Source organism: Fukomys damarensis, unplaced genomic scaffold (genome assembly GCF_012274545.1).
Source record: "Fukomys damarensis isolate Sample0158 unplaced genomic scaffold, DMR_v1.0_HiC HiC_scaffold_38, whole genome shotgun sequence".
NCBI classification, from domain to species: Eukaryota; Metazoa; Chordata; class Mammalia; order Rodentia; family Bathyergidae; genus Fukomys; species Fukomys damarensis.
Window position 1 is genome coordinate 19,355 of NW_022900950.1, and position 10,465 is coordinate 29,819.

At 40.1% G+C, this 10,465-nt stretch overlaps 1 pseudogene; it reads left to right on the plus strand.

Moving 5' to 3' along the window:
* Positions 1-863: 863 nt before the first annotated feature.
* On the plus strand, positions 864-2,222 carry LOC104871269 (annotated as a pseudogene).
* Positions 2,223-10,465: the final 8,243 nt, after the last annotated feature.

The window sequence follows — 10,465 nt, forward strand, 5'->3', positions numbered from 1 at the left end:
CAGCTAGTAGGATTAGAGCTTGATTTAGGGTATGGAATAGGCTCCCCATTTCACTCCCTGTGTAGTGTAATATCTGTTTTAGTGTGAGTGTTGTTTTTCATTTGACCTTCAGTGTTTGGAATTTTGTATGAATATAAGTCCCTACTCGAGGGTCAGGGTCAGGGTTAGGGTTAGTGTCACCCTTCAGGTGAGTGATAGCCTTAGAATTTGTGGTAGCCTGGCCATGGTCCTCTAGGTGTTCAACGTTTATAAGGAAACTTGTTCACCTCTTCAGTCAAGGCTTTGATACAATCTATTTGACATTTGATAGTTTTCTAGGACTCTGCTTATTAAAATTGTTTTTTGACACTGCAATGGGAGAAAGTCAAAGAGACAGCCGCAGATATTATGTTCTTTGTAAGGAGTCAGAAAACCCGGTCTTTGCATAAAGATGCAAATAGTTGCTGGTTGCTTCCTGTTGATGTGAGCCTATAAAAGAAGCTGTTTCTGTGAAATAAATCAGGCTGCTCTTGGTCTCCACTTAGGCTTGAGTGTTCTTTTCTTTCTCAATCCTCACTCCCCTACTCAGGCATGTTCGTGATGTGAGGGCTGGGCCTCCATAAGTGGCACCTGAAGAGAAACCTGAGTATTGAGGGATCCAGTGAAGCACACTGCTGTATAAAGAATAAAAGGAGATCTTGACAAAAAGAAAAAAGAGGACCTTCAAAAGTAAGGCAAAATAGGGGAGGTGAGTTTTCTTGTAAATATTAAAAATGGGAGCTAGCAATAGTCAAGTGTGTTTTGTACATATGTTTAACAGTTTATTGAGTGTAGAGGAACCTGAGTATGATGATTGTAAAATTGAAAGTGAAACTATTGTACTGATGGCTCCGCCGGAACCTCTAGGTCTTGAGGAAGAAACTGCTAAATATAATGAAGATGTATGGCCGCCTTTAGTGACAGCAGAACATAGTGAGGGTTCAGAAAAAATTCAGTTGGATAATAGGATGGAAAAATTAGAAAAGATGAGAGAAAATCTGTCTCAACAAATGAAAGCTCAGTTGAGTACTAATAAACCCCCTATAAACATGCCTAGTACAATAGCAGATCTTGATCTTTCTCCTTGTGACAATCACTTAGAAAAGGAACCTTCTTTGATTGCTTTGTCTTCAGGACTTCCTGATGGCTGGAAGTCTGTGAGAATAAACTCCCAACTCCTTAAGTCTCCAGTTCAGCAGAGTTTACAACAAGCCTTTAAAGAAGGTGAGGATGTATCTGGATTTTCTCTGGCCTGCCCAGTTTTTGAGTCTCTGGACGCTCAGGGCAACCTTGTTCAACAACACGCCCCCATCCCTTTTAAACAATTAAAAGAATTAAAAATAGCTTGTACCCAATATGGGCCAACTGCCCCTTTTATGTTTCCCATGCTAGTTTCTCTTGCAACTGATGCCTTGCCGCCTTTCAGTTGGAAACAGATTGCTAGGGTTTGCCTAGCTGGAAGAGATTATTTGTTGTGGAAATCTGAATATGCAGAACAATGCCAGTGAATAGCAGACCTTAATAGACAGCAGGGAGAATTGACGGCAACTTATGAGATGCTAGCAGGAGAGGGACCTTATGTTGAGGTTACTCAGCAATTGGGTTTTCTCCCAGGAGTATATACTCAAATTAATGCAGCTGCCAAAGCATCTTGGAGAACATTATCTTCCTCTAGATGGGCTACAGAGGATCTTTCTAAAATCAGACAAGGGCCCAATGAACCCTTCCAAAATTTTTTAGATCGTTTGTTGCAAACAGCTAGTAGGAAAATTGGAGAATCAGAAGCACAAATTATCTTAGTTAAACAATTGGCCTATGAAAATGCTAATTCTGCTTGCCAATCTGCCTTTTGTCCTTTTAGAAAGAAGTCTGATTTATCAGATTATGTTCGCTTGTGTGCTGATATAGGTCTCTCTTACACTCAGGGCCTTGCCATGGCTGCAGCATTACAAGGAAAAACTGTAAAAGAGGTCTTATTTCAACAAAATAAAAGCAGCCCTCCAAAAAAGGGAAATAATGGAAATTGCTTTGGCTGTGGTCAGGCAGGACATTTAATATGAGACTGCCCACAACATAAAGAAAATAGAACTTTTTGAAAACCTCCTAAAGAACCTGGTTTATGTCCTAAATGTAAAGGATGATATCATTGGGTCAATGAATGCAGATCTAAAAAGGATGTTATGGGCAATCCTATCAAATCGTGAAATGAGCGAAAGGGCCAGACTCAGGCCCTGTATCAAACTTTTGGGGAATTTCAAGATCGATCCCCTCATATCCTCCCTCAAAATCAGTCAAAAAATCCATTCAGGACTTATTCTGAACCACCCCAGGCAGTGCAGGATTGGACCTCAGTTCCTCCTCCTATGCAGTACTCCTGAAATGGGAATGCAAGCATTACACACCAGAGCTTTTGGGCCATTACCCAAGGGTACCCTAGGTCTTTTATTGGGAAGAAGTTCCTCCACCATGAAAGGACTCATAATTTCCCCAGGAATTATCGATGAGGGCTATACTGGAGAAATTAAAATTATGGTTTGTTCTCTTACTCAAATTTCTGTTATTCCACCTGGACAGTGTATAGCTCAATTGGTTCTTTGACCCAGGATAGTTACTTCAGGAAAATATAAAAAGGCCATTAAAGGGAATAAAGGCTTTGGGTCCTCAGATGTTTATTGGATGCAATCTATTGGAGCCAATAGGCCTGAAATAAAATTGTTAAGTCAAGGAAAATCTTTTATTGGGTTATTAGATACTGGCGCTGATGTCTCTGTTATAACTGCTGACCAGTGGCAATCCACATGGTCTTTGTAGGAGACTGTCTCTCAATTACAAGGCATTGGTCAAAGTAAAAATCTCAAACAAAGTACTGATATATTAAATTGGAGTGATTTTGAAGGACATTGTGGGACTTTTCTGCCTACGTTGTTCCTGGCCTCCCGGTTAATCTATGGGGAAGGGATGTCATGCAACACATGGGAGTTTATTTATATAGCCCTAATCAAAAGGTCTCTAATCAAATGTTTGATCGAGGATTTCTGCCTAATGTTAGTTTAGGAAAGGTAGGTCAAGGAATTCCATTTCCTGTGACCTCTTCAGCCCATCCTCCTGGATGAGGCCTGGGATATTTTCCCTAGGGGTCATTGACATGCCTGAACCCCATGCAGATCCAATAGTCTGGAAAGATGAAAAACCTGTTTGGGTTGACCAATGGCCTTTAACTAATGAAAAATTAACAGCCACCTGACAGTTAGTGCAGGAACAGTTAGATAAAGGCCACATTGAACTATCTGTCTCTCCTTGGAATTCCATAATTTTTGTTATAAAGAAAAAATCTGATAAATGGAGATTATTGCAAGATTTAAGAAGGATTAATGAAACTATGGAAATCATGGGAGCATTACAACCTGGTCTCCCCATTGCCTCTGCAATACCTAGAAATACTTTTAAAATAGTTATTGATTAAAAGGATTGTTTTTATACTATACGTCTAGCCCCTACAGCTGTTTTGTGGCCAAATGGACCTTTACTGTGGTTACATTTATCTGTTTCGCCTGCCAAAAATTTTCAACCTTATTATGAAGGTGTTACCCAACTTGTTCAATCAATCCGATGAAATGCTCGGACATATTTTGGCTTAGAACCTTCCATTATTGTAATCCCATTTACAGGAAAACAGTTAGATTGGCTGTTTCAGATTTGTGATTCCTGGGCTATTGCATTTGCATATTTTTCAGGCCAAATTAAATTTCATTATCCACCTAATAAATTGTCACAATTTGCAAACCTTCAGTCCTTCATTTTTCCAAAAATCATTTCATTTAAACCTATACCTGATGCCATTGTTATTTTCACTGATGGATCCTCTCATGGAAAAACTGTTTATGTTATTGATGGTCATGAAAAGGTTTTTTCAACACCTGCCACTTCGGCCAAGTAGTTGAATTGCGTGCCATTCTTTTTATTTTTCAGGAATTTGCCCATGTTTCTTTTAATCTATATACTGATAGTCAGTGTTTGGTTAAAGCCCTTCCTTTTTTCGAAACTGTGTCATGTATGAATACCAGTAATTTAGAATTCAACAACTCTTCATTCAAGTACAAAATTATATTCATGCTCATTCTCTTCCTTGTTTTATTGGACATATTCGAGCACATACTGTTTTACCCAGTCCATTGTCTTTGGGGAATCATCTTGCTGATGTTTCCACAAAATTTATTGACCTTTCTAAGATTGATTTACCTCGTCAATCTCATCAACTCCATCACCAAAGTAGTCATACTCCTAAATATCAATTTCAGATTCCTTGAGAAGCTGCCCGAAAAATTGTTAAGCAGTGCTCCACTTGCCCTAAATTTTCTTCTGTTCCACATTATGGTGTTAATCCTCAAGGTTTGCTTCCTAATCAACTATGACAAATGGATGTTACTCATGTAATGGAGTTTGGAAAACAAAGGTCTGTACATGTTGTTGACACTTTTTCAGGATTTATTTTTGCTTCAGCTCACACAGGAGAAGCTACTAAACATGTTATTGCTCACTGTATATATTGTTTCTCCATTTTAGGAATACCTCAAAAAATATAAACAGATAATGGTTCTGGATATTTTAGTAAGGCCTTCAAACTATTCTGCCAACAAATGCATATTGTGTATATTACAGGTATTCCCTTTAATCCTCAAGGATAAGGAATAGTTGAATGTGCTCATGGCACATTAAAAGTGCAACTTCTAAAAAAAAGGGGGGAGTTATATCCCTCCCCACCCAGAAATTACTTAAATCATGCTACTTATATTCTAAATTTTTTTACAAATTGATAAGTATGGCCATTCAGCAGCAGAAAGATTCTGGCATCCACATGGTTCTCCATATAGCTTGGTAAAATGGAGAGATCCCTTAACTGGTCAATGGTATGGACCCGACCCCATTTTAATATGGGGCTGAGGATATGTTTGTGTTTTCTTGCAGGAACATGATGGAGCTCGATGGTTACCAGAGAGATTGGTTTGTCATGTGGATCATCCTGACAAATCTACATCCAGTATCATGGGACAGTAACCTCCACAATCATGACCTTTATGTGAAGAAGAAACAAAAATAAGCAGTACTACTGTTTTATGGAAGAGGTGTTATGTTACTATACCTCAGGAAAGTTTATTTAATGACACATCTTGAAAGTTTTTGGACTAATCACTTGGACTTAACCTTATCTGCAGGACCTTGGTGGACAGATTCAGGTTTTCCTCAAACCAGCATTTGGAAATTTGCTGCTGCATTGGGAGAAATGTGTTTATGGTCAGATGTCAAAGCTATTAGCCTTAGTTTCAATGTTTTTAACATAGGGACCTCAAATATGCGAAATACCATAAATACTGTGTTATCTCATCAAAGAACAAAAGAAAAAGATAATGTCTTGTGTTAATGCTCCTTATATGTCATTGGTAAGAAATATAGAGATTGCTAATGAAACTGATAACGAATATAATAGCAGCTGTTTTATTTGTAAATTGACCAATTGTATATTTTCAAAAATCATGACTATCTTTCATTTTGTGATGGTTTTGAGACAACCTCTCTTTATAATGATGCTTGTAAACATTAATGACTCCTAGTATGAGGATCAAGGGTTACAAATGTTGATAGAGGTAGAGAAAGCTACATGTCAAGCCTCCACAACCTATGATCTAACCCCTGCAGAGGCTGGTAGTCAAAGACAGGTAAAAGAAGTGTAGAGAAATATCCAACCTAAGACAGCATGAGTATCAGAATTCTCATGGCTTGATGACGTGTAGGGGATTTCTCTCGACATTTCTCATCTAAGATAGACAGTCTTTTTGCTGAGCTGGGAAAGTCCCTGCTCTAAATATAATAAAATGGAGGATATGTGGGAGCCCGATCATGGCCCTCTAGGCATTTGACATTTAAAAGGAAATTTCTTCACCTCTACACTCAGGGCATTGATACAATCTATTTAACATTTATTACTTTTCTAGGACTCTGCTTGTTAAAATTGCTTTTTGACCCTGCAATGGGAGAAACACAAAGAGACAGCCAAAGATCTGATGTTCTTTGTAAAGAGTCAGAAAATCCATTTTTTGCATAAAGATTCAAATAGTTGCTTGGTGCTTCCTGTTGATGTGAGCCTATAACAGAAGCTGTTTCTGTGAAATAAATCAGACTGCTCTTGATCTCCACTCAGGCTTGAGTGTTCTTTTCTTTCTCAATCCTCACTCCCCAACTCAGGCATGTTTGTGATGTGACGGCTGGAGCACCTCAGAATTTCTCCACCTGGGTATGGTGGTGTGGGTTTCCTAGTTAGTATCAGCATGAGATATCACCTTATGCTTAGCCACAGTGTTGGATTTCAAGTACCACCCCATGGGAATTTAGGAAAGAGGTTGTGGGTGAGGGATAGGGTTAGGATCAGTGAACTTGATACAGCAGGAATTAACGTACCAGACAGTTGCATCTTAGAGGGAAGGTGAGTGCAGTGCCTTTTATAAAGGTGGGATGTACTGTGTGTTTCAAAGAACCTGAACATTGCAGCCTAGATACAATGGGTAGTGACTGGCCAGTGAGTAGGGTTAGATCTAATTTTAGAGGACAGAAGTAGGCTCCCCATTTCACTCCTTGAGTAGTTTAGTGTAGTGTTTGTTTGATGGTGAGGGTTGGTGTTAATTTGACGTTTAGTGTTAGGAATGATGTAGGAATATAAGTCACTCTTCGAGGGTCAGGGTTAGGATTAGGGTTAGGCTGAGGATTCCGGAGAGTGATAGCCTTGGAATTTCTCCACCAGGTTATTAGGGTATGGGTTTTCCAGTTAGTATCAGCAGGAGATTTTGCCTTAGGCTTAGCCACAGTGCTGGATTTCAAGTTCCGCCATGTGGAAGCTTAGGAATCCTGTTATGGGTTAGGGTTAAGTTGAGGATTGCTGATCATGATATGGAGGGAATCCACATTTCAGATAGTTTGCGTATGAGTGGGAAGGTGAGGGTAGTGCCTCTTTTGTAGGTGAGATGTAATGTGGGTTTCCAAGGACTTGAATATTGTGGGTTGGATATAATGGGTAGTGAATTGCAGGCGAGTAGGGTTAGAACTAGAATTAGGGTGTGGAATAGGCTCCCCATTTCACTCCCTGTTTAGTGCAGTGTGTGTTTGAGGCTGAGTGTTGGTGTCAGTTTGATCCTCAGTGTTAGGAATGATGTAGGAATATAAGTCCCTACTCGAGGTTAAGAGTTAGGGTTAGAGTTAGGGTCAGCCTTCTGGTGAGTCATATCCTTGAATTTCTATACCTGAGTATGGTGGTGTGGATTTGCTAGTTAGTATCAGCATGAGCAATCACCTTACCCTAAGCCACAGTGTAGGATTTCAAGTACTGCCCTGTAGGAAAATAGGAACCACATTGTGGTTTAGGGTTAGGGTTAGGATTGGTGAGCATGATGCACAGGGAATTCACATTCCACATAGTTTCCATGTGAAATGGAAAATGAGATCAGTGTCTTTTTTGTAGGTGGGATGTAAGGTGTGTTTCCAAGTACCTGAACATTGTGGGCTAGATATAATGGGTACTGACTGGCCAATAAGTAGGGATAGAGCTAGATTTAGCATACAGAATAGGCCCCCATTTCACTCTGTGTATAGTGTAGTGTGTGTTTCAGGGTGAGTGTTGGTGTTAATATGACCTTCAGTGTTACGAATGATGTATGAATATAAGTCCGTTCGCGGGGGCCTGGGTTAAGTTTTGGGTTAGAGTCAGCATTCTGGTGATGGATATACTTGGAATTTCTCTACTTGGGTATTGCGGTGTGGGTTTCCTAGGTAATGTCTCATTGAGATTTTGCCTTAAGCTTAGACACTGTGGTGTATTTCAAGCACTGCCTTTTGGGAATTTAGGAAACAACTGGATGGTTAGGATTAGGGTTAGGATTGGTGAGCATGATACGGAGGGAATTCATATTCCAGATAGTTTGCATGTGACAGGGAAGGTGAGTTCAGTGCCTTTTTCCTAGGTGGGATGCAATTTGTCTTCCCAAGGACCTGAACATTGGGAGCTAGATATAATGGTCAGTGAATGGCCAGGGAGTAGGGTTAGAGCTGGTTTGAAGGTACGTAATATTCATTCCATTTCACTCCCTGTGTAGTGTAGTGTGTGTTTGAGTGTGACTGTTGGTGTTAATTTGACGTTCAGTGTTAGGAATGATGTAGAAATAAAAGTCTCTCCTCGAGGGTCAGGGTTAGGGTTAGGGTTAGGATTAGGATTCAGGTGAGGGATACCCTCGGGATTTCTCTACAGGGTGTTGGGGTGTGGGTTTCCTCGTTCATATCAACATGAGATTTCGCCTTAGGCTTAACCACAGAACTGGATTTCAAATTCCGCCATGTAGGAATTTAGGAATTAGGTTGTGGGTTAGTGTGAGGGTTAGGATTGGTTAGTCTAATACGGAGGGAATTCACATTCCAGATAGTTTGCATTTGAGAGGGAAGGTGAGGGAAGTGCCTTTTTTGTTGGTGGGATGTGATGTGTGTTTCCAAGGACCTGAACATTGCAGGCTAGATATAATGGGTAGTGACTCACCAGCGAGTAGGGTTAGAGCTAAATTTAAGGTATGGAATAGGCTGTCCATTTCACTCCCTGTGTAGTGTAATGTGTGTGAGAGGGTGAGTGTTGGTGTTTCTTGGACCTTCAGTGTTAGGAATAACGTCGGAATATAAGTCTCTCCTCGAGCATCTGGATTAGGGTTAGCTTAAGGGTTAAGGTTCAGATTCAGGTGAGTGATAGCCTTGGAATTTCTCTACCTGGGTATGGCAGTGAGGGTTTCTTAGTTAGTATCAGCGTGAGATATCACTTTAGGCTTAGCGGCAGTGTAGGAGTTCAAGTACCGCCCCTTGGAAACTTAGAAATGAGTTTGTGGGTTACGGATAGGGTTAGGATCAATGAACTTGATACAAGAGGAAATCACGTACTAGATAGTTTCAATGTTAGAAGGAAGGTGAGGGTAGTGCCTTGTATGAAGTTGGGATGTAATGTGTGTTTCCAAGGAGTTGAACATTACACCCTAGATATAATCTGTAGTCACTGGCCAGTTAGTATGGTGAAATCTAGTTTTAGAGGACAGAGTAGGCTCAACATTTTACTCCCTGTGTAGGAAATGTGTGTTTGAGGGTGAGGGCTTGATGTGAATTTGACCTTCAGTGTTAGGAATAAATTTGGAATATAAGTCCCTCTTGGAGGGCTAGGATTAGGGTAAGGGTGAGGCTTAGGATTCTTATGAGTGATAGCCTTGGAATTTCTCTACCTGGGTATTGGGGTGTGGGTTTCCTAGTTAGTATCAGCGTGAGATATTGCCTTAGGCTTTGCCACAGTTTAGGATTTCAAGTACCACTCTATGAGAACTTAGGAATCCGCTTGTGGTTTATGGTTAGGGTTAGGATTGATGAGCATGATACGGAAGGAATTCACACACCAATTAATTTGTATGTGAGAGGTAAAGTAAGGACAGTGATATTTTTAAGGTATTATGTACTGTGGTTTTTCAAGGACTTGAACATTGCGGTCAGGATATAATGCATCATGATTTGCCAGCGAGTAGGATTAAGTGAGATATTGCCTTAGGCTTTGCCACAGTTTAGGATTTCAAGTACCACTCTATGAGAACTTAGGAATCCGCTTGTGGTTTATGGTTAGGGTTAGGATTGATGAGCATGATACGGAAGGAATTCACACACCAATTAATTTGTATGTGAGAGGTAAAGTAAGGACAGTGATATTTTTAAGGTATTATGTACTGTGGTTTTTCAAGGACTTGAACATTGCGGTCAGGATATAATGCATCATGATTTGCCAGCGAGTAGGATTAGAGCTAGATTTAGGGGATGGAATAGGTTTTCCATTTCACTAAATGTGTAGTGTAGTGTGTGCTTGAGAGTGAGGGTTTGTGTTAATTTGACCTAAGTGTTAAAAATGATGTAGGAATATAAGAAGTTCCTTGAGGCTCAGCTTAGGGTTAGGGTTGCATTTAGAGTTAGTGTTAGGATTCTGGTGAGTGTTAGACTTGGAATTTCTATACTGGAGTATTGGGGTGTAGGTTTCTTAAATAGTATCAGCATAAGATTAAAAGTTAGGCTTAGTGACAGTGCTGGATTTCAATTTCCACCCTCTGCAAACTTAGGAATCAGGTTTTTGTTTAGGGTTAGGGTTAGATTTGGTAAGCATGATTCGGAGGAAATTCACATTTTAGATAGTTTTTATGTGAGGTGAATGGTGAGGGCAGTGCCTTTTTTGTTGGTGGGATGAATTGTGGGTTTGCAAGGACCTGAACATTGCGGGCTAGATATAATGGGAAGAGACTGAACATATATTAATATAATATATATAATACCCCAATACCTCACTTCCACTTCACGGAGCATGAACAGCCAAAAGGCCTCCACGATGCTGGGCCCTAATACC